This window comes from Canis aureus, chromosome 16 (assembly GCF_053574225.1).
Source record: "Canis aureus isolate CA01 chromosome 16, VMU_Caureus_v.1.0, whole genome shotgun sequence".
NCBI lineage: Eukaryota > Metazoa > Chordata > Mammalia > Carnivora > Canidae > Canis > Canis aureus.
The window spans coordinates 3,268,276-3,291,833 of record NC_135626.1 but is presented as its reverse complement, the minus strand read 5'-3'; the positions used below and the strand labels follow the sequence as shown (position 1 = coordinate 3,291,833).

Here is a 23,558-nt window from a genome sequence, read left to right as displayed (position 1 = left end):
ATACTCTTGTTAGAGATTTCATAACCATGGATATAACATAGGAAGAACAGGAATATGGTCTTTGGTAGATAGAAAAAAACAAGTGAACAGTATGAAATTATCATTAAATGTTAACTAAAATAGGGCAGCCCAGGTGGCTCAGCGGTTTAGCGCCACCTTCAGCCCAGGGCCTGATTCTGGAGACCCGGGATCGAGTCCCATGTCAGGCTTCCTGCATGGAGCCTGCTTCTCTCTCTGCCTCTCTCTCTCTCTCTCTCCCTCTCATGAATAAGTAAAATCTTAAAAAAAAAAAATGTTAACTAAAATAAGTACCCCATACCAAAAACATTAATACCTGGAAGTTTCACAAAAGACTTAAAAGAAAAACAAAGATGCTCAAAATTCTCATTTATTCCTTACTTCCTAGAAAATAATTTCCAGGGACACCTGGGTGGCTCAGCGGTTAAGCATCTGCCTTTGGTTCAGTGCATGATCCTGGAGTCGTGGGATCGAGTCCCACATTGGGCTCCCTGCATGGAGCCTCCTTCTCCTTCTGCCTGTGTATTTATTCATGAGGTGAATAAATAAAATCCTTTAAAAAAAAAAAAAAAGATAATTTCCAAACTCCTTAGTGTAATACTCAAGGGCCAATCTTGCTTTAATCCACACTTCCAATCCTATCTCACACAATTTTCCTATATAAAATCACTTGTTAAAAAAAATAAAATAAAATCACTTGTTCCAGCGAAATCTGCCTTTTCATTTTTATTTTCACCTCACCTTCATATTATTAAATTATTATTTACATAAGACCTCAACTTAATTACTTACTTGTTCTGATTTCCAAGGCCTGGCTCAGTAAAACCTCCTTTCCCAACCATATAGTATGCCCCCAGTGATAAATTCCAACTCTCAACTCTTAAAGTGTTGCTTATCCATACTACTAATTTGAAACTTTTTATTTTTCGTCTTTAATGTCTATACTCTGTCCCACCAAAAATGACAGGTCTCAGGGCAGCCCTGGTGGCGTAGCGGTTTAGCGCCACCTGCAGCCCATGGCGTGATCCTGGAGACCTTGCATCGAGTCCCACATCAGGCTCTCTGTATGATGCCTGCTTGTGCCTCTGCCTCTCTCTCTCTCTCTCTCTCTCTCTCTCTATGAATAAATAAATAAAATCTTTAAAAAAAATGACAGGTCTCCTCAAAGGCTGAGAGCATCTTTTAGATAGATTCCCAGCCACCAATACCATGAGCAAACACAAGTACTCAATTATATACACTAACTGAATTGTCAGAAGTTGCTCTGCACAAAAGAACATAAGTAAAATAAAAGATTTTAGGGATGTCTGGTGGCTCAGTTGTTGACTGACTGCCTTTAGCTCAGGTCATGATCCCGGGGTCCTAGGATGAGTCAGGCTCCCCGCAGGGAGTCTGCTTCTCCAACTCTGCCTATGTCTCTGCCTCTGTGTGTCTCTCATGAAAAAATACACAAAATCTTTTTTTAAAAAATTTAATAAAATAAAATTTAAAAAGATTTCAAATTAACACTAGGCATTAGCACATCTAACAATAACAAACAAGGTTTTCCTGAAATTTGCAAGCATTTTCCAAGTTAGGTCATTTCTTTTTGGAGTAGTCAAAAATGAGACTGAAAATCTATTAACTTCAGTTCCACTTACCACATTTTCCACAAAAATAAAATTCATTATACCCATGCATGTTAAATCAAATTTTAAGCTTTTCAAAGTCTCATGTTATAAAGACTTATCACTGAGAGGCCAGTGGGAAGATTTTAGTTAAAGGAGGAAAGCACAATAGGTTTCTGTATCCTTCCACAATGGTATAGAGCAGGGCCTGGCAAACTACAGTGGGCCAAATTCAGGAGAGGCCTGATTCTATAAATAAAATTTTATTGGAACACAGCCATACCCATTTGTTTGCATTTTATCTATGGCGGCGTTCTTGCTACAGTGGCAGAGCTAAATAGTTGCCAGACTTCTCCAGAATCCATATGGCCCACAAAGCCTAAAATAGTTACTACCTGGCCCTTTACAGAAAGTTTGCCAATTCTTGATAAGCAAGCATAGTTACTTACTCTGATACAGAGCATAGAGGAAGAACAGCCTGAAATGTGTGAACTAGGAAATATGCTCCGAGGATAGATGTATTTACATGTTAGCAACTATGCCTGAATGAACTCCTATGACTCAAGAGGACTCAAAGTAGGGAAAAAATGATTTCAAATGTTTTATGAAATGAGAATCATGTTTCATGTTTTCTCTGTTGAAAATACCTAATTAAAGTTAGTGATAGATATATAATAGTTCTACATTTTAACAGCTAGACTTCAAGTAAACAAACTAATCATCTTTATTAACCTAATAAACTCAGGAATAACTTTGTGAGATAGCCAGTAAGAGATGACCACCTTTTACTTTCTTATTTTAGAGACTACTTCAAACAACATGGCAGAAAGAATACTAAAATTGGGGTCAGAAGATCTGAGGCATTTATTTATTTATTTACTTACTTATTTATTTGCTTATTTACTTATTTAAAGATTTTATTTATTTATTCATGAGAGACACAGAGAGAGAGGCAGAGGGAGAAGCAGGCTCCATGCAGGAAGCCCAAAGTGGGACCCGGTCTCCAGGATCAAGCCCTGGGCTGAAGGCGGCACTAAACTGATGAGCCACCCGGGCTGCCCGATCTGAGGCATTTAAGACTGGGCTTTGGGGATCCCTGGGTGGCGCAGCGATTTAGCACCTGCTTTTGGCCCAGGGAGCGATCCTGGAGACCCGGGATCGAATCCCATGTCGGGCTCCCGGTGCATGGAGCCTGCTTCTCCCTCTGCCTATGTCTCTGCCTCTCTCTTTCTATCATAAATAAATTTAAAAAAGAAATTTTTTTTAAACTGTTTAAAAAAAAAATAAGACTGGGCTTTGACACTTACTGGCAGTGTGACCTACTGGCAACTTAGTCACTTCAACTAAGTTTGTTTCCTCATCTTCAAACCTAGAGTGTCCCTGTCCCTCTCACATGCTAAGTTGTACAGTTCATATGAAATGACTATGAAGTATGAAGTATAAATGACTACAAAACATAAGCCACCATTCTTCTTGTCAATTAAAAGGTAATGTTTCGTGGATGGAACTGGAGGGTATTATGCTGAGTGAAATACGTCAATCGGAGAAGGACAAACATTATATGGTCTCATTCATTTGGGGAATATAAAAAATAGTGAAAGGGAATAAAGGGGAAAGGAGAAAAAATTAGTGGGAAATATCAGAAAGGGAGACAGAACATGAGAGACTCGTAACTCTGGGAAACAAACTAGGGGAGGTGGAAGGGGAGGTAGGCAGGTGGTGGGGGTGACTGGGTGATGGGCACTGAGGGGGGCATTTGATAGGATGAGCACTGGGTGTTATTCTATATGTTGGCAAATTGAACACCAATAAAAAATAAATTTATATATATATATAAAAAAGGTAATGTTTATCATTTCACAGGGACATAGCTCCAAGTCCATCACATAACAGAATGACCAAAATGAAACTTTCCATGAAAGTGGGAAGTATCAGGCAGCCTGGGTGGCTCAGAAGTTTAGCACCGCCTTCAGCCCAGGGCACTATCCTGGAGACCTGGGATCGAGTCCCATGTCAGGCTCCCTGCATGAAGCCTGCTTCTCCCTTTGCCTGTGTCTCTGCCTCTCTCTCTCTCTCATGAATAAATAAAAATCTTTTGAAAAAATAAAAATAGGGATCCCTGGGTGGCGCAGCAGTTTAGCACCTGCCTTTGGCCCAGGGCGCGATCCTGGAGACCCGGGATCGAATCCCACGTCAGGCTCCCGGTGCATGGAGCCTGCTTCTTCCTCTGCCTGTGTCTCTGCCTGTCTCTCTCACTGTGTGCCTATCATAAATAAATTAATTAATTAAAAAAAAATAAAAATAAAATAAAGAAAGTGGGAAATATCAAAGACTTAGCTAAACAGATTAGATTACTTGCTAAGATTATGGAATCTAAACTTGTAAAAGGCTTATTAAAAGTGAAAATAGGGATGTCTGGGTGACTCAGCGGTTGAGCGCCTGCCTTCCGCCCAGGGCGTGATCCTGGAGTGCCAAGATCGAGTCCCATATCAGGCTCCCTGCACGGAGCCTGCTTGTCTCTGTCTCTCTGTGTCTCTCATGAATAAATAAATAAATAAATAAATTTTTTAAGTGAAAATAAAGGCCAATAATCTTCAGTCTAAGAGCATTTTTAGAAACATAAATGCCACATGAGTATGGCTTTAAGATCTCAGAACAAAGCATGGTCTGCAAATATGTTAATGTGTCTAAGATGATCCAATTAAAAATCACAGAGATAATGACAACTAAATATAATGTAGGGTACTGGAACAGAAAAAGGACATCAGGTGAAAACTAAGGAAATCTAAATAACATATGAACTTCAGTTAATGTGTCAAGAGTGGTTCACTAACTAACAAATATACCAAGCTAATGTAAGATGTTAGTAACAGGCACAACTTGGTGCTGGGTATATGGAAACCCTTGTATTATCCTCTCAATTTTTCTGTAAATTTTAAACAGTTCTAAAAAAATTAGGTATATTTTTAAAATTATACAAATAATACACTTCTAAGTCCAAGCATCCAATTTAGCAAATTTTTTTTCAGTAAGAAAAAGAATACTAACTTGAGAAAAGCATCTGAATACAGTGATTTATCACAATCTTGGGGCACCTGGGTGGCTCAGTGGTTGAGCATCTGCCTTTGGCTCAGGTCGTGATCCCAGGGTCCTGGAATGGAGTCCCACATCAGGCACCCTACAGGGAGCCTGCTTCTGCCTATGTCTCTGCCTCTCTGTCTCTCATGAATGAATAAATAAAATCTTAAAAAAAAATTATCACAATCTTCAACAACCATCATCTAGAAAAAGGATTACCAGCTATACCACATGATTTTCCAGAATCCATTAACATATTGGTAACACATTTTAGTAGTCATTTTTTAAAAAAAGATTTTATTTTTAAGTAATCTCCACACCTAATGTGTGGCTTGAAATCACAACCCCAAGATCAAGAGTTGCATGCTCTTTCAATGGAACCAACCAAGGGCCCCAACCCATTTTAGTGTTTAAACTATCACACCGAAAACATTTTCTCTCTCAGTTTACTATGATCAGAAATGAATACAGATACTTCATAACAAAATTTCCACAGGTATGTTATATTCTGCACTAATTCCCAGTCAAGTGAAGAAGCAAGGCAAATATATTTCCTAGCCAGAACTGTTTAAGAAAAGTCTGTTTTTACAGTGATTTCCATTTAAGACTAAACATTTAAAAAAGACATTAAAGCATTACTATAAATATAATATAGCATTACTATAAATAGTAATGGCTGAACTTGAAGAAAATTTTAATTGACAGGTGTTAGTAAAATATATCGGTGCTTACGAAATATACAGAATAACTAACTACCACACATTTCAAGCTGTCATGTACTAGGCATCAATCAGGTGCTTTAACATGGATATTCTCCTTTAATCTGTGTGGCAAGTACTCTTACCGACGTTTCACAGGTGAGAAAACTGAGGAAATTAAATATCTGCCCAAGGTCAAGTTAGTAACTGGCAAAGCTGAGACTAGAATCCAGGTACATGTGGCTCACTGAGCTTTTACCACTACGCCATCTGTGAGTGCTGTAATTCACAGTCAAGGCCACTTCTAATTACCCCAATCTTGGGACAACTATTAATATGTGAGTCAGTATCGGGACAAGTCCCCCTTTCTTTGAAAGTTTCACTGTCTGACAAATTCAGGCTTAGGCAGACTTCAAGACTACATAAATAACCTATATCCCCTTGGGGCAACGCTGCCTTCAGCCCAGGGTGTGATCCTAGAGACCCAGGATGAGTCCCTCATCGGGCTCCCTGCATGGAGCCGGCTTCTCCCTCTGCCTGTGTCTCTGCCTCTCTCTCTGTATCTCTCAAGAATAAATAAAATCTTAAAAACAAAACAAACAAACAAAACCTATATTCCCTCAAATTCTATGAAAGAAATATCAAAGTTGGGGATCCCTGGGTGGCTCAGCGGTTTGGCACCTGCCTTGAGCCCAGGGCGCGATCCTGGAGTCCCGGGATCGAGTCCTGCGTCTTGCTCCCGGCATGGAGCCTGCTTCTCCCTCCTCCTGTGTCTTTGTCTCTCTCTTTCTCTCTGTGTCTATCATAAATAAAAATAAGTAAATAAATCTCTAAAAAAAAAAAAAAGAAATATCAAAGTTTAGAAAAAGTTACTAGAGATTAATTCCTTAAATCCCTCTTTTTACACTTTCTAGCTTATCTCCCACCATTTCTTCACTTCCCCAGAAGCAGCTGCTGCTGCCATACTATATTCTAAAGTCTCCAACATGAGGAGATCCTATTATACAGGCTGCCAAAGGCCCACAGCCTCCAAATGCTCAAGTGAACTCAGATATATCCTTCAAAGCCCAGCCCCCAAACCTCTTCTCTCTGTGAAGCTCCTGAACTGCTCCTGCTAACAGAGTGCATCCCTTCCTTCCTAAGACACTAAATAACAATGAACCACGAAATAGGAAGGTTACTCTATTTTCTTTTTCTTTCTCTTTTTTGGGGGGTAGACTCTACACCCAACACGCAGCCTGAACTCACAACCCTGAAATTAAAGAGGACATTTAACTGAGCCCACCCAGGCGTGCCCTGAAAGTTACACCATTTAAAAATCTCTTTCAGTCCTTCTATTTGCATCATAGAGAAAATCTAAACAAAGTGCCAATTTGTCTTCAATACTTCTCTAACACTTTGCTAATTTCTCCTTTTAATTGAAGGATAGCAGGAATCAAATCCAGCATCTCTTAAAAATTTATTTATTTAGTTAGTTAGTTAGTTAGTTAATTTCCAGAGACAAGCAGGGGGAGGGGTAGAGGCAGAGGGAGAGAATCTTTTTTTTTAATAAAGATTTTATTTATTTATTCATAGAGACAGAGAGAGAGAGAGAGGCAGAGACACAGGCAGAGGGAGAAGCAGGCTCCATGCAGGGAGCCCGACGTGGGACTCGATCCAGGGTCTCCAGGATCATGCCCTGGGCTGCAGGCGGCACTAAACCGCTGCACCACCGGGGCTGCCCAGAGGGAGAGAATCTTAAGCAGGCTCCACACTCAGGGCAGAACCCCACACGGGACTTGATTTCGAGACCATGACCTGAGCTAAAACCAAGAGTCGAACAATTAATCAACAGCCACCCAAGCTCCCCAAACCCAGCACCTTCTGCAAATAGTAGCTAGCTAGGTTTCATAACAGCGTTTTGTTTTTATTATATTTAAGTTGCTTTCTATTTAGGATATGAGGTGTTAGCCTTTCACTATGATAATAACACAAAGTTTCTTTAAAGATATTTTTAAAGTGTGTCCACAAAAGACGACAAATAAATAATAGTAGAAGTAGGATGCAGATTTGGGAAAAATTATGTTACTCAAGGATTAAGCATGGGAATTATTTTTAGATACTGATGGTTACACCCTGACAGAACTGCCAGTTACTTTTCTGTTGTTGTTCATTATATAGGTACTTATAGTACTTACATAATATTCATGGTAACCTGATATGGCAAAAAAAGACATGACTACCAATTTTTAATGATCTACCACAATATTAGCTCCCATATTTTATCAACCAAATATTTTAAATTTGAGGATTTATTTTAATTACCTACCACTTCTCACAGCTCTAACCAATCCATACATGACAAAAATATCCCTTGAAAATATTTTCATAAATATAAATAACCATCTTGAATTACCAGGAATTTTCTACATGTTTCCCCTTATAAAAGTTAACCTCCTTCAGTGCAGAAACAGTTTATTACTCATTTTATAATGTTTTGTTAAAGTATATGACCTAGGGCAGCCTGAGTGGCTCAGTGGTTTAGCGCTGTCTTCAGCCCAGGGCGTGATCCTGGAGACCAGGGATCAAGTCCCACATTGGGGGACTTCTTACATGGAACCTGCTTCTCCCTCTGCCTGTGTCTCTGCCTCTGTCTCTGTGTCTCTCATGAATAAATAAGTAAAATCTTAAAAAAAAAAAATTATATGACCTAGAAACTGTCATGGTATTAAAAATAATGAACTGATTTCTTTCCAAAATATGGACAGACAAGGAATGCCTGGGTGGCTCTGCAACTGGGAGTAGTCCCAGGGTTCCAGGATCAAGTCCTGCACTGGGCTCCCATGAGGAGCCTGCTTCTCCCTCTGACTATGTCTCTGCCTCTCTATGTATGTGTCTTTCATGAATAAATAAATAAGGGGATCCCTGGGTGGCTCAGCGGTTTAGGCCTGCCTTTGGCCCAGGGCGTGATTCTGGAGTCCCAGGATCAAGTCCCGTGTCGGGGTCCCTGCATAGAGCCTGCTTCTCCCTCTGCCTGTGTCTCTACCTCTCTCTCTCTCTCTCCCCCTCATGAATAAATAAATAAAATCTTTAAAAAATATATTTCTAAAAAATGGACAGACAAGCACAGTAAGCTTAACATACTTCCCTCATTCATTCAACAAATGTTTTTGTTAAACATCTACAATGTGATAGGCACTGATGAACAAGACAGGTCAGGTCTGCTGCTCTTGAGGGGCCCATGTTGTCTTATTATATATGATAATAACATTTCTGGGGATGCCTGAGTGGCTCAGTGGTTGAGCATCTGCCTTCTGCTCAGGGCATGATCCCGGAGTCCTGGGATCAAGGCCCACACGGGGCTCCTGCAAGAAGCCTGCTTCTCCCTCTGCCTGTGTCTCTGCCTCTCGGTCTCTCATGAATAAATAAATACTTAAAAAAAAAGACTTGGACAGAAATACGTATAATTATTAATACAAATGTATTCTCACTTGTTCCAGTTCAAAAACCTTACTTTTTAAAATATTACTTGAAACCATTACTAATGTAACTGGGAATGTTAAACAAGATTAAGTTTGAAAAAAACTAAGCTATGGTACACTTCTGCCATTAAATACCACATAATTATTAAGGATACAGAGGTACACAGAAAGGTGTCCATCGTCTACCCTTACATGAAAAAAACCACACTGCAGAAAAATACACATGGTGAGACCCCAGAGATAGCTAAAAGGCAAACACTTTAACAAGACTACCTGGACTAAAATCTCAGCTTTGCCACTCACTAGCTGTCAACCTTTGGTAATTACTTCTCCTTGCCACACTTTTTTCATCTACAAGTGGATATAAAATAGAATCTAATTCATAAGGTATGTTCATAATTGGGTTGTGAAGGCTGAACAAGTTAATATATCTAAGGGCACCTGGGTGGCTCAGTCAGTTAAGTCTGACTCTTGATTTTGGCTCAGGTCATGATCTCAGGGTTGTGAGATCAAGCCCTGAGTAGCTGCATTCTCCACTGGGCGTGGAATCTGTTTAGAATTCTCACTACAGGGCAGCCCAGGTGGCTCAGCGGTTTAGCGCTGCCTTCAGCCCAGGGCCTGATCCTGGAGTCCTGGGATCCCGCGTCGGGCTCCCCACATGGAGCCTACTTCTCCCTCCGCCTGTGTCTCTGCTTCTCTCTCTCTCTCTGTGTCTCTCATGAATAAATAAAATCTTAAAAAAAAAAAAAAAGAATTCTCAAATTCTCATCACACTATGCGAGTACAAGTGTTAGCTATCATTTCCAGGGGGAAAAAAAGAAAAAATCCAATACATATATAGTATATGCATATATATGTGGGGAAGAAAAGCTTTCATTTTTTTTTGCCCTTTTTAAAGTTTATTTATTTTTTTTTTAGTAATCTCTATGCCCAACGTGGGGCTTGATCTCACGACCCTGAGATCAAGAGCTGCATACTCTTCTAAGCGAGTAAGCCAGGTGCCCCTTTTCTGCATTGTTTTTAGGTGGGGGGTTTTTTCTTTTTTTTTAAGATTTATTTATTTTAGAGACAGAGAGAGGGAGAGAGCACTCAAGTGAGCGAATGGGGGAGGGGAAGAAGGAGAGGGAGAGAGAATCACAAGCAGACTTCATGCTGATCACAGAACCAGATGCCAGGGCTCAATCCCACAACCCCAAGATCAAAACCTGAGCCAAAACAAAGAGATGATTAACTAACCACCCAGGTGCCCCTTAAGTGTTGTTTTTTTTTTTAAACAAATAACATTATTTTAGTAATTTAAAAAAACGGAAACAGGGCAGCTCAGGTGGCTCAGTGGTTTAGCACCGCCTTCAGCCCAGGGCCTGATCCTGGAAACCCGGGATTGAGTCCCACATCGGGCTCCCTGCATGGAGCCTGCTTCTCCCTCTACCTGTGTCTCTGCCTCTCTCTCTCTCTCTCTCTCTCTCATGAATAAATAAATAAAATCTTTAAAAAATAAATAATAAAAATTTAAAAATGGAAACATAATAAAAACTTGGCACTACGCACCCCCCCACCCCCCGACTGAAAGATCTGCTTGTGCAATTACTTAAATACTCAGGATCAGACAAATTCTGTGAACAATTATATATTAAAACTGTGAAAATTTTCAAGTGCAACAAAAAGGACTTCTGGACATCATTCAACAATTACAAGCTATACACCAACAAGCAGAACTGCAATGGCATTAAAATTATGTCCTTTGATTTCCCAGAGGCAATAAATTATACGGAAATATGCACCCAATCTAGAAATAGGTTTCAGGAACTGAAACAATTAGATAAATCTCCATTAATTTTATTAGTCAGAAATTAAATACCACCAAATCTAATTTACTCCTATTCAACAATGTCTAATGACAATTCACTAAGACATATATAAACCTGGAGCTCAAGATAAAACAAATGATTTTTTAAAAACCTAAAATCCCCAGAACACTTTGAGAACTTTCGAGAGGCACCTCACATGCTTTAAGGAAACCTTACCCCCTGGATAAACTTAGCTTCATCCCTAAATACAGTGAGTGTATAAAACAAACAAACATAAGAGCAGAAAGAGAACTTTGAGCTTCAGCTGCATTTTCTGCTGAGTTGTAATACTTGTAAAGCCTGTTTCAAGATCCAAGAGTCCACCCTAAAAATTAGAGAAAGGATATAAATAGGCTGTCATGTTCATTTCATTACATTTACCAGAATGGAATCTCATAAAATTATAAATATTATCAAACGTCAAGCAGATTATCACTGTGTTTTACTTAAAAGGAACCTCCTGGACCATAAACAAACTAATTCATTTAAACATCTTCTCAAAAAGAAATCAATCATTAAGATGCCTCCCTAGAATTATGGAATTCATAATTTTAACTAATTTATGTAATGCCTACTAAAAGAGAAAGAACTCAGTAAATGTTAGTCATTATTATCATTAATGATGGAACAGAAACTTATTCATGAGGAGGCTTAATAGGACACTTTCCATCAGAATCAAAGTTGGCCCATTACAACCTTGAATACTTAGATATTTAAAAAAAAAAAAAAAAAAAACAAACTTGGGGGCACCTGGGTGGCTCAATCAGTTAAGCATCTGCCTTCAGCTCAGGTCATGATCTCAGGGTCCTGAGATTGAGCTCTGAGTTGGGCTCCTTAGCAGGGAGTCAGCTTCTCGCACTGTGCCTGGGTGCTCACATGTGCGCGTGCTCTCTCTCTCTCACTCAAATAAATAAAATCTTGAAAACAAATGAACAAAAAACTTGGTTTTAAAGGACTCAAAGAGGGCAGCCCCGGTGGCGCAGCGGTTTAGCGCCGCCTGCAGCCCAGGGCATGATCCTGGGGTCTTGGGATCGAGTCCCACGTCAGGCTCTCTGCATGGAGCCTGCTTATCCCTCTGCCTGTGTCTCTGCCTCTCTCTCCCTCTCTCTCCATCTCTATGAATAAATAAATAAAATCTTCAAAAAAATAAAGGACTCAAAAGATTTCTTGGGTTCTAAAGGAGGTACTAAAGATAAAATAATTCTGCAAAAAGAATTCACCTAGTCTTTCTTAAGCTTTTCAATAAAGAAACCTGTATTTGCAAATAAACATTTTGCAATTCTGCCTTATGACTTTTAGACCTAGTGTATTTTTGCCAGGTAGTCATGACTTACAAAAAACAGAAGTAAAATCAAGAGATGGGGTCAGAGTTTTGCATTAGAAAATGAAAGGTGGGGCACCTGGGTGACTCAGCGGTTGAGCATCTGCCTTTGGTTCAGGTCGTGATCCCAGGGTCCTGAGATCAAGTCCCACATCAGGCTTCCTGCAGGAGCCTGCCTCTCTCTGCCTATGTCTGTCTATCTCTCTCTGTGTCTCTCATGAATAAATAAATAAAATCTTTAAAAAATACAAGTTTTTGGATAAGATTAAGACTGCTTAGGAAGATAGTTTGACTCTAATTCTGTATAAAGAGAAACAGTATAGGGCAGCCCGGGTGGCTGAGTGGTTTGGCGCCGCCTTCGGCCCGGGGCATGATCCTGGAAACCCGGGATCGAGTCCCATGTCGGGCTCCCTGCTTGGAGCCTGCTTCTCCCTCTGCCTGTGTCTCTGCCTCTCTCTTAGTCTCTCATGAATAAATAAATAAAATCTTAAAGAGAGAGAGAGAAACAATATAATATCCCTTGACTAATTTTTTGTCCTTTAAATTTTCCGATTTTGGGATCCCTGGGTGGCGCAGTGGTTTAGCGCCTGCCTTTGGCCCAGGGCATGATCCTGGAGACCCGGGATCGAATCCCACGTCAGGCTCCCGGTGCATGGAGCCTGCTTCTCCCTCTGCCTGTGTCTCTGCCTCTCTCTCTCTCTCTCTGTGACTATCATAAATAAATAAAAATTAAAAAAAAAAATTTTTTTTAAATAAAAAAAATAAAAAAATTTTCCGATTTTAATTCTTTCAAAGATTCACAGAAAATAAATTGAAAACATAAATAAGTAAAAAAAAAAAAAAAAAAAAAAAAAAGGAAAAAAAGGAAGACCTGAACATGTTTGATGACATGCTTCCCACTAGTCTCTAGTGTGGGTGTACTGATATTACAAGGGAGCAAGACCAAGCAAACATCTTTTTGGACAGATAGATTAATGAGTAGATATCTTGCCTTTACAGTTAACAACAGTAGGCTTAAAGCTTTATATTTTAAAAATGGCATACAAAAAGAGCATGCAAAAATAATTTTGGCTTGATATATAATTATACTGTTAGCATTAAGCTATACTTTTCTTTTAAATATTTGCTCATTCATTTATATATATTAAATACAAAAACTTGAAGTAACAACACATATTCATCCTTCTTGACTACAGTATCACAGAGTTCAAAACTGGGTTTACCTGGCTGGCTCAGTGGGAAGACCATGAAACTCCTGAACTCAGGGTCATGAGTTTGAGCCCCATACTGGGTAGAGAGATTACTTAAATAAATAAACTTAAAAAATAAAACAAACTGGGTTTCAGCTTGGAAATAATGAAAAACTGCCCTACTGAAAATATTTTTACAAAATTATAATATGTATTAAAACATATTCCCAAAAATGAGAAAATATAGGTTGGTATAACAAAAGAAATTTTAATTACCCATAATTTAAAAACAAGAGAGGTGCCTGGCTGGCTCAGTCTATAGACCACGCAACTCTGGATCTCAGTTTCATGAGTTTGAGCCCCACATCAGGCCTGGAGCTGACTTAAAATTAAAAAAAAAAAAAAAAAATCTCAGATATTTTTTAGAGGCCTAAAGCCTCTTCTAAAATTTGTACATGGGATCCCTGGGTGGCACAGCGGTTTGGCGCCTGCCTTTGGCCCAGGGCGCGATCCTGGAGACCCGGGATCGAATCCCACGTCGGGTTCCCTGCATGGAGCCTGCTTCTCCCTCTGCCTGTGTGTGTCTCTGCCTCTCTCTCTCTCTCTCTCTCTCTCTCTCTCTCTCTGTGACTATCATGAATAAATAAATAAAATCTTAAAAAAAAAAAGATTTAAAATGTGTACATGATGCAGAAATTATTGGTCCTAGTTCCTTTAAAAATAAAAATACAATCAATCTGGGATCCCTGGGTGGCGCAGCGGTTTAGCGCCTGCCTTTGGCCCAGGGCGCGATCCTGGAGACCCGGGATCGAATCCCACGTCGGGCTCCCAGTGCATGGAGCCTGCTTTTCCCTCTGCCTGTGTCTCTGCCTCTCTCTCTCTCTGTGTGACTATCACAAATAAATAAAAAATTAAAAAAAAAAAATACAATCAATCAATCAATCAATCAATACATACATACATACCTTGGTTAGGATTCCTTAAGGAGTAAAAGCCAAAAATAATTCTATGCAAACACAGTTTGGGCGGTTCAGATGTAAAAATTAATAAATTAAATAAATAAAATCCTTCATGCCTATGAAAAAATTAAACAGAGAAGGAATTATGTGTGGTACCAAAACAGAAATTGAATAGGAAAGAAATTTAATTAACCATTTGAGAAAAATTTTTCAAGTACTGGTCTTTCCATAGCAAGTAAGAGATGCCACTTACTTCAGGTTTTCATTTAAAAAAAAAAAAAATCATACTTTACCCTGGAGAATCCTAAAGTGTAACCAACTCTGCCCAATATAATCATGAAAAAAATTTTTTTAATTCAAAAATTAAAGTGAAATATTTTACTATTAGGAATATATCCACTTTCCCTCTTCAATTTTCTGTGATAATTAAAGGTACTTTTTCCAAATGCCATTATAAGGCAGCATCACCTTGTAAGGTGGGAAGTGCTCTGTGCCATCACTGGAAAGTAGCTCACAACTCACAGTGGAGCCAACTGGGTGAAGTGAGAAGTGACAACACTGTGACAGTGGTCAAGAAGGCACCAGTTGACTGAGGTTTGTTTTCAAGTCAGGGAGTGGTACCAAGGTGGAAAAGAGTGAAAGAAGATTGAGAGCTGGAGCACCAAAAGATAACTAGCAATTATTGAATGAACCACGTTCCTGATGCTTTTCTTTTTTTTTTTTTTTTTGTAATTTTTATTTATTTATGATAGTCACACAGAGAGAGAGAGAGAGGCAGAGACATAGGCAGAGGGAGAAGCAGGCTCCATGCACCGGGAGCCCGATGTGGGATTCGATCCCGGGTCTCCAGGATCATGCCCTGGGCCAAAGGCAGGCGCTAAACCGCTGCGCCACCCAGGGATCCCCCTGATGCTTTTCATATGCTATCACTTCCTTACACATGAGGAATCAGGTTTTAAAAAGTCAAATAACTTACTGCCTAATCATCCAGCTATCATGCAGCAGAGAATTCAAGACTAGATTTGGTGATTTGGCTGACTTAACAGCCCACCCTCATTTCCCCATGGTGCCTCTCTGGCTCTTCAGAATACTGACTTCAGGTTTCCTGTGGGCAATCTCACTGTAGTGAGCACTAGGAAGGGAGTGATATACCTGCAGGCAAATGATCACATACTATCACCTGGGGCAGCCTCAATTTTTCAATATCTTTTCATCCCAAGTTATCTTTACAATCTCTCCTCCCATTTTTCCATTTCACAGACCTAACATACTTGCCAGAAAAAGAAAAAACGTGGGGGAGGGGGGACCTGGGTGGCTCAGTGGTTGAGCATCTGCCTTCAGCTCAGGGTGTGATCCCTCCAATCCTGGAGTCCCAGGACTGAGTCCCACATCGGGATCCCTACATAGTCCTGCTTCTCCCTCTGCCTGTGTCTCTGCCCCTCTCTCTGTGTCTCTCATGAATAAATAAATAAAATCTTAAAAAAAAAAAAAAAAAGTCCTCTCCTTCACACAGCATTCCCTGATCTTCCACTCTCCCATTTAGTAGTAGTATCTCCAAACTAAATCTTCTTTACCCTTTATACTGGTACTTCTATAAACAACTCATGAGTCTGATAAAGTTTTAAAATAATCACTCCAAGAGTGCTTGGGTGGCACACTTCATTAAGCCTCAGACTTTTTTTTTTTTTTAAGATTTTATTTATTTATTCATGAGCTACACACAGAGAGAGGCAGAGACACAGGCAGAGGGAGAAATAGGCTCCATGCAGGGAGCCTGATGAGGGACTCAATTCCAGGTCCCCAAGATCACACCCTGGGCTGAAGGCAGCACTAACCTGCTGAGCCACCCCAGCTGCCTTCCTTTTTTTTTTTTTTTTTTTAAGATTGAGAGAGAGAGAACACAAGCATGGGGAGCAGCAGAGGGAAAGGAAGAAACTCCCCATTGAGCAGGGATCCCGATGCAGGGCTCCATCCCAGAGCCCTAGCATCATGACCTGAGCTGAAGGAAGACGCTTAATTAACTGAGCCACCCAGGTGCCCCAAGCCTCAGACTCTTGGTTTCAGCTCAGGTCATGGTCTCAGGGTTGTGAAATCAAGCCCCACAAATGTGTGGTGGTTTTGGTTCAGGCCTGCTGGGTTAGAATCCTACTTCCACAGACTGTGGGACTTTGGCAAGTTACTTAACCTCTATATGCTTCAGTTTCTTCTTTAATAGGATCTACTACATAGAGTAGTGAGAATTTTATAGGCTAGTGAAAATAAAGCACCTACCATGGTGCCAGGCACACTGTTGGAGCAGAATGCATATTGGCCAGATACAGAATATGTGTCCCTTCAGCTGCTGAAGTGTAGCAGAACAAGTTAATTTATATTTTTAAGATTTTATCTATTTGAGAGAGAGACAGATAGAGGGAGAGAGAGAAGGAGGGAGGGATGGAGGGATCAGGGAGAAGCAGGGTGGGGTAAGGGGGAAAGGAGACTGAAGCAGACTTCACACTGAGCACAGAGCCTAACACGGGGCCTGATCCCACCACTGTGAGATCATGACCTGAGTGGAAACCAAGAGTTTGATGTTTAATCAACCGAGCCACCCAGGCACCCCAGAACAAGTTACTTTATGGACTGAATGCCCTGTGCACAGTGGTCACTCAATTGTCAGTTCCCTGCTAAACAATTTCACATTAGATTCTAAAATTTTCATATTTTGATATAAAACATTTGATGTTGGGTATTTTGATACAGAGGATAGGTTGGAGGGTATGAACTGAGAAATGAATAAATACAAAAGTATAAAATTCTGGGATCCCTGGGTGGCGCAGCGGTTTGGTGCCTGCCTTTGGCCCAGGGCGCGATCCTGAAGACCCAGGATCGAATCCCACATCGGGCTCCTGGTGCATGGAGCCTGCTTCTCCCTCTGCCTATGTCTCTGCCTCTCTCTCTCTCTCTCTGTGACTATCATAAATAAAAAAAAAAAACAAAAAAACAAAAAAAAACAAAAGTAAAATTCTGAGTACAGCTCCAACACATATTGCACGTATTACTCTATGTGCAGGTTTAGAAGTCTATTGTCTTAAACCAGTGGTGAGGTTGTTTTTTTTTTTTTTAAGACTGACTGAAGGTAGCCTGGGTGGTTCAGTGGTTTAGTGCAGCCTTCGGCCCAGGGTGTGATCCTGGGAACACGGGATCAAGTCCCTGCACAGAGCCTGCTTCGGGTTCCCGGCACAGAGCCTGCTTCTCCCTCTGCCTGTGTCTCTGCCTCTCTCTCTCTGTCTCTCATGAATAAATAAATAAAATCTTAAAAAATATATATAAAAGATTGATTGACTGATTGATTGATTTGAGAGAGCAAGAGAGAGCATGGGGTGGGGAAAGACCAGGAGAGGGAGAGAGAAACTCAAGCAGGCTCCATGCTGAGCACCAGCCCATCACTGGGCTGTATCTTACAACCCTGAGATCATAATCTGAACCAAAACAAACAGTCAGACACTTAACCAACTGTGCCACCCAGGCACCTCTTGAACCAGGGCTGTTTAAAACGACCATAATGTGAGCCATATAGATGATAATACTTTTTGGTATTAAAAAGGCAAAAAAAGAGATATTTTTTACAGAAAAAAAAAGAGGAGGCACATGGGTAGCTCAGTTGGTTGACGATCGGACCCTTGATTTTGGCTCAGGTATTCATATTGGGCTCCATGCTTAGCAGGGAGTCGGCTTGAGATTCTCTTCCTCTCCCTCTGCTCCTCCCTACGCTCACAGCTGTGCATGTTCTTTCTCTAAAATAAATAAATAAATTTTCAAAAAATAAAAATAATCACTTCACTGATTACTTATTAATTACAAAGGAAAAAAGGTGCCTTTACAATATAAATCTATTAGGGCACCTGGGTGGTTCAGTGGTTGAGCGTCTGCCTTCAGCACAGGTGGTGATCCCAGGGTCCTGGGATCGAGTCCTGCATTGGGCTCCCCACGGGGAGCCTGCTTCTCCCTCTGCCTCTCCGTTTCTCATGAATAAATAAATAAAACTTTTTAAAAAACAATATAAATTTAGTAGCTATTACTTTATTCAAATTGTCAAATTTGCATCAATAATAAAACTGACATCTGGTGCCTCTGATGTGATACACTGAGACCTAAAATCAAGTACACAGCATTCCAACCAAACATGTTTAACCTGAATCTGATCATGCAGAAACATTCACACATATCCAAATTGAGGAGCATCCTACAAAACAACTAGTCTAGATACTTACTGTCACAAAAGACACCCCACCCCCCGCCCCCCAGTCTACTCCCTAAAGGCTGGAAAACGAGTCCAGATTCAACCAGTCAACTAAATGCAATGCAAGCTCCTTAAATGAATCTTGGGTCAAACACAAAACCAAGTATCTAAGCATAGTATTGTGACAACTGGGGAAATCTGAATAGGTACTACATATTAAACAATATTACACCCATGTTAAATTTGGTTGAGGAGGACAACTGAATTGGATATATAGAGAAGAAAGCATTTGTTCCTGGGAAATACATACCTGTATTTACAGGTAAAGTGTCCTGATGGTATCTATAACTAACTGGAAGACAGTTCAGCAAAAAATGTGTCTACTAGTGCATAAAGCAAGCATAGCAAAATGTTAACTACTGTGGAATCTAGGTGAGGTATATAACAAAGGTGTTATTATACTACTGTTGCAACTCTTCTGTAGGCTTACAATTTTTCAGAGTTGGGAAACAATACTTAAAAGTTATGGATTCAGGGGTTCTTGGCTGGCTCAGTCAGAAGAGCATGCAACTCCTGATCTCGGGGTCAAGAGTTCAAGCCTCACATGGGTGCAGAAATTACTTTCAAAAAAGTTATGGATTCAAAAAAAAAAAATCAACAGAAAATAGGGAAAGGTGCAAAGATGACTTTGCACCTGTATTCTCCCTTCCAGAATTAACTGTTGACATCTTCATAGTTGCTTTTAGTCTTTAAAGAAAATTTACAGTATTATCCCCTTTGCCACCATCTCCACCCATTCTTATTACCTTCCAGAAGTTGTGAAATTATGAGGCAGGGTATGCCCATTTTCAACTTTACCAAATAACTGCAAACATTCTCTCTCAAGGAAGCTGTACCAATTTAAACTCCTACACTGTTTACAATCTGTCCTACAAAGAAACTGTCCTATAGCAGTTTCTAAATTACCATTTTCAGGGGCATCTGGGTGGCTGAATGGTTGAATGTCTGCCTTTAGCTCAGGTTGTAACCAAGGTTCTGGGATCAAGTCCTGTATCAGGCTTCCTGCAGGGAGTCTGCTTTACTCTCTGCCTACGTCTCTGCCCCTGTCTCTGTGTGTCTTCGTGAATAAATTTTTTAAAAATCTTTTAAGTAAAAAACTTACCACTTTTAGCAACATCTTCACTAATGTTTGATACTATAAGACATTAAATCTGATATGAGATTAAATCTGATATGAGAAATTCAGTGTCCTTTATACCAACCTAGTATCACAAAGTAAAAGAACCTTGGCAAAATAAGAACTTCATCCAGAGGCCTTTCCTTTTATCAATCATTGTAGAATGTTAAGGAAAATCAAACCTACATGGCAGCATGCCCTAAAAATGATCAGTCCCAGCATGAAACCAAATGTCCCACAAAAGCACTGCATAATGTTTGGGAAGTAAGTCTTGTCTTTTAAAAAATGTAAGATGAAAAAAAAAAATGTAAGATGAGGGTGCCTGGGTGACTCAGTCAGTTACGCATCTGCCTTCAACTCAGGTCATGATCCCAGGGTCTCTACATTGGGCTCCAAGCTCAGCGGGAGTCTGCTTCTCTCTCTCCTTCTACCCCTCTACCCAGCTCGTGCTCTCTCTCTCTCTTTCACAGTATCTCTCTCAAATAAATTAAAAAATGTAAGATGAGAAATGTCTGGGTGGCTCAGGGGTTGAGCATCTGCCTTTGGCTCAGGGTGTGATCCCTGAGTCCTGGGATCAAGTTCCACATCAGGCTCTCTGCAGGGAGCCTGCTTCTCCCTCTGCTTGTGTCTCTGCCTCTCTCTGTCTGTCACGAATAAATAAATAAAATCTTAAAAAAAAAAAAAAAGTAAGATGAAAAGGTTCAAATTCAATCCAGCATATGTGACCAAAAAAAAAAAAAAAAAAAAAAAAAAATCCAGCATATGTAATACTATTTGCAATATTTTATTTTTTTATTTTTTTAAAATATCTTTTATTATTCATTTGTTCATGAGAGACACACAGAGAGAAGCAGGCTCCAGGCAGGGAGCCTGATGTGGGACTTGATCCCGGGTCTCCAGGGTCAGGCCCTGGGCTGAAGGCGGTGCTAAACCACCAAGCCATCCGGGCTGCCCTATTTGCAATATTTTAAAAATAGATATTTTATTACTAGAAATAAGTAACCTAGCTCTTATAAATTAACTGATTCATTTACTCATTCATCAAGTATTTACTAAGTACTTGTTATGTGCCAGCCACTATTCCAGCACTGTGGCAAAGACAAAAATCCCTATTCTCACAGAGCTAACATTCTGATGGGAGACAAAAGTTAAAAAATTAATATACAAATAACATATCAGATAGATACACGCTATTAAAAAAATCAAGGGGCAGGGGACAAAGAACGAGAAAGGAGGCAGCGTAAGGGCACAGAAAATACCAGGCCAGATCTCTCTAAGGCAATGATTTTGTAGTATGGTGTATTTGATTTAACTTAAACTATTTCAGCACCAATATCTTTTCAAAAAATACTCTTCTTTACTTTTCTATACCCCCCCTTCATTTTTTCCAGAAAAAGAGTTTGCTGCACTGGTTTCTCTATTATTGCTATGATTTTACAGGGGGAAAAATCTCACACAAGGTGTCGACAGGCGCTTTACAAACAGTTGCAAATTTCAGTTCCATATATTCTAAAGAAATATTAAGAGTCACCAGTAAGTAAGGAGTCTGATGCCAAAATGCTATGAGAATTTAAAATGGAATTTCGAGAAAATGATTTACCAATTCTCCAACTCTATCACCTGCACTTTTACTTTCTATCATATATGAAAAGAATAATAGTAACAGGAAAATATATTTGAAGAGAGATCCTATGGTTTTTACTTAAGGATAAAAGAACTAGAATATCTCCCTCTTTAAAAGCCACACTACCCACATGATTTAAAGAAAATCAGCACATACTAAAATTTCCTTTCACGGGATTACACAAGAGTTTAGGCAGCTTCAACCACTTAGAACTAGGAGGTGCCTTCTACAAAAATCTAAGGGTCGAAGTAGTCACTTCCCTTTTTTCCCTCAGATTATTTTGCTGATTCCCCAGAACCCTGAATAAAGTACCTGCAGTCTTTCAAAATTACTCTGACCCAGTCAAATCTTACTTTTCTGTGTACAAAATTCCTTCTTTCATCTATACTATAATCCCATCTGCCTTGTCTTTCTAAAAAAAAAAAAAAAAAAAAAATTCAAATATCCTTCCAGGCTGACCTCCCAACACTTTTTTCTACTTCCGATATTTTATAAATCTTTTTTGTGCCATGGATCTCTTTGGTAGTCTGACGAAGCCTCTGTACTCTCTCTCAGATTGATTTTATTTTTTCTTTTTATTTGATTTGATTGATTGTAATCTCTATGCCCAATGTGGGGCTTGAAAAGTAGCACACTCGAGCCAACCAGGTGCCCCTCAGATTGCTTTTAAATGAAATTAAAAGAGTTAAATACATGAAATCACAAAAGAAACCAATTATACTGAACTATTACTTAAAAACTGTAATTTGGTAAAGTAGGTGCAGCTTTATCATCACATTAAATAACAAGATCTAAATGTGTCTAATAATGCCATAAATTCAGAAAAACATATAAGCATAAATGATATTCTGAGAGATCTGTAAAAACTGTACACGATACAAAAATATTTGTAATTTTAATTGGTGACAAAGTCACAGGCGTTGCTAGTTCCACTCAGGTTTGCTGCCTACATTCATGATTGAAGGCACTAATAAGTTAGCTATAAGATAATAAAAACATGTGATTTTATCCCCATTCTAGTCCAAAAATCCCCTATATTCTATCCACCACCTGGTGAAATCCCAGGTTAAAACCCTTCCTAGTTCAAAGCTGTGCTTAAACTGACTTGTGTCACAGATTTTAAAATAAAAACAATGATTCCTCCTTTGACCTCCCATGGGAACATACCATCATGCCTGTTTCTCCACAGACTTATACACCGAACACTGTTCATTTCTGTGGTTTGCCATGCCAGCACACATTTAAATCTGACAATCAATAAAAGGTGAAGTGGAAGGAAAGGTGATGGAAGCAACCAGCAGCCGCCCACTTCCAAGACATCCAACCTAACAGCAGGTGGAAAGATGCCAAGTGTACTGTGTGTGTTCTTCGTAGGTGGGCTGCCCCCAGACCCATGAATCTAGCTTGTCAAGAGTCCCCGAGGCACGACATCTTCACCAGCGGCACTCAGACGATATGCCACCTCCTCCTCGCCTCCTATGCTCAGTTCTCCACCTGCCAGGTCGCTCGCCTGTGGCTCCCACCCGAAGCCGCCCCGCGGTTCTCTGGTCCTTTCCCATCCCATCCCCCACGCGTCCCTCCCTCCCGTCTGCCCCAGGCCGCCCTGGCCCCTGGGCGCCGCCACGCTGTCCCCTGAGCCTAACTACGTGCCCGCATACCCCCACTTCTACCGATACAAGAGGGAAGGGCTCAGGGCACAGGGGTCAGCTGAACTGGGCGGCCCGGCCATTAGGCGCAGGCTGCGGCCCTAGGCCAGAACAGCCCGGCCGCCAGGCAGCGGGCTGCGGACTCTGCGCTAGTTAACCGGAGACGCGCACTCACCACGGGGATCACACGGAGGAGGGCACCCAGGTCTCTGCCGCACCGCCACTCGGCCTCGGAGCCGTCGCCCTCGCTGCGAACTGCCACCGCCGCCGCCGCCGCCGCCGCCGCCGCCACTTCTCGCTAGCTGGCTTCCCTGCGTCCTGCGGCGGCGCTGCCGCCACGCCATCGCGCGTGCGCGGCGCCGCAGAGGCCCCTGGGACTGGTAGTTCGCGCGCGTGGCCAGAGCGGCCCTTCCGCTTCAGCCAGCCCCGTGGGCCCCCGGCTGGAGCCGTAGTGGGCGGCGGCCGTAGTACCGCGAAGCGCCTTCCGGAAAGTTGTTCCTCGCCAGACGCGGGGCGTTGCTTCCGCCTGCGGTGCTGCCGGGTAGGAAAAACCCGCCTGGGCAAGTGCTTGTAAAACAATTCAGAGCATTCACGTTTTCGGGAACGAGTGTCACTTGCCCAGGACGCATCACTGACTCCTGCGTGTGCGGATACACGTGCACACACACCGCCTCTCTCTTTCGGTGAGAAGTTTCGCGAAGTGCCTTCAG

At 40.9% G+C, this 23,558-nt stretch overlaps 1 protein-coding gene across 7 annotated transcripts in view; it reads right to left on the bottom strand.

Moving 5' to 3' along the window:
• The window catches only part of GAPVD1 (GTPase activating protein and VPS9 domains 1), an 84,206-nt gene extending 61,022 nt beyond the window's left edge, over positions 1-23,184 (bottom strand). For all 7 annotated transcript variants that reach the window (XM_077850667.1, XM_077850670.1, XM_077850668.1 and 4 more), the window contains exon 1: positions 23,024-23,184. The gene's annotated coding sequence lies outside the window, so the exon portion shown is untranslated. The remainder of the gene's footprint in view (positions 1-23,023) is intronic.
• Positions 23,185-23,558: the final 374 nt, after the last annotated feature.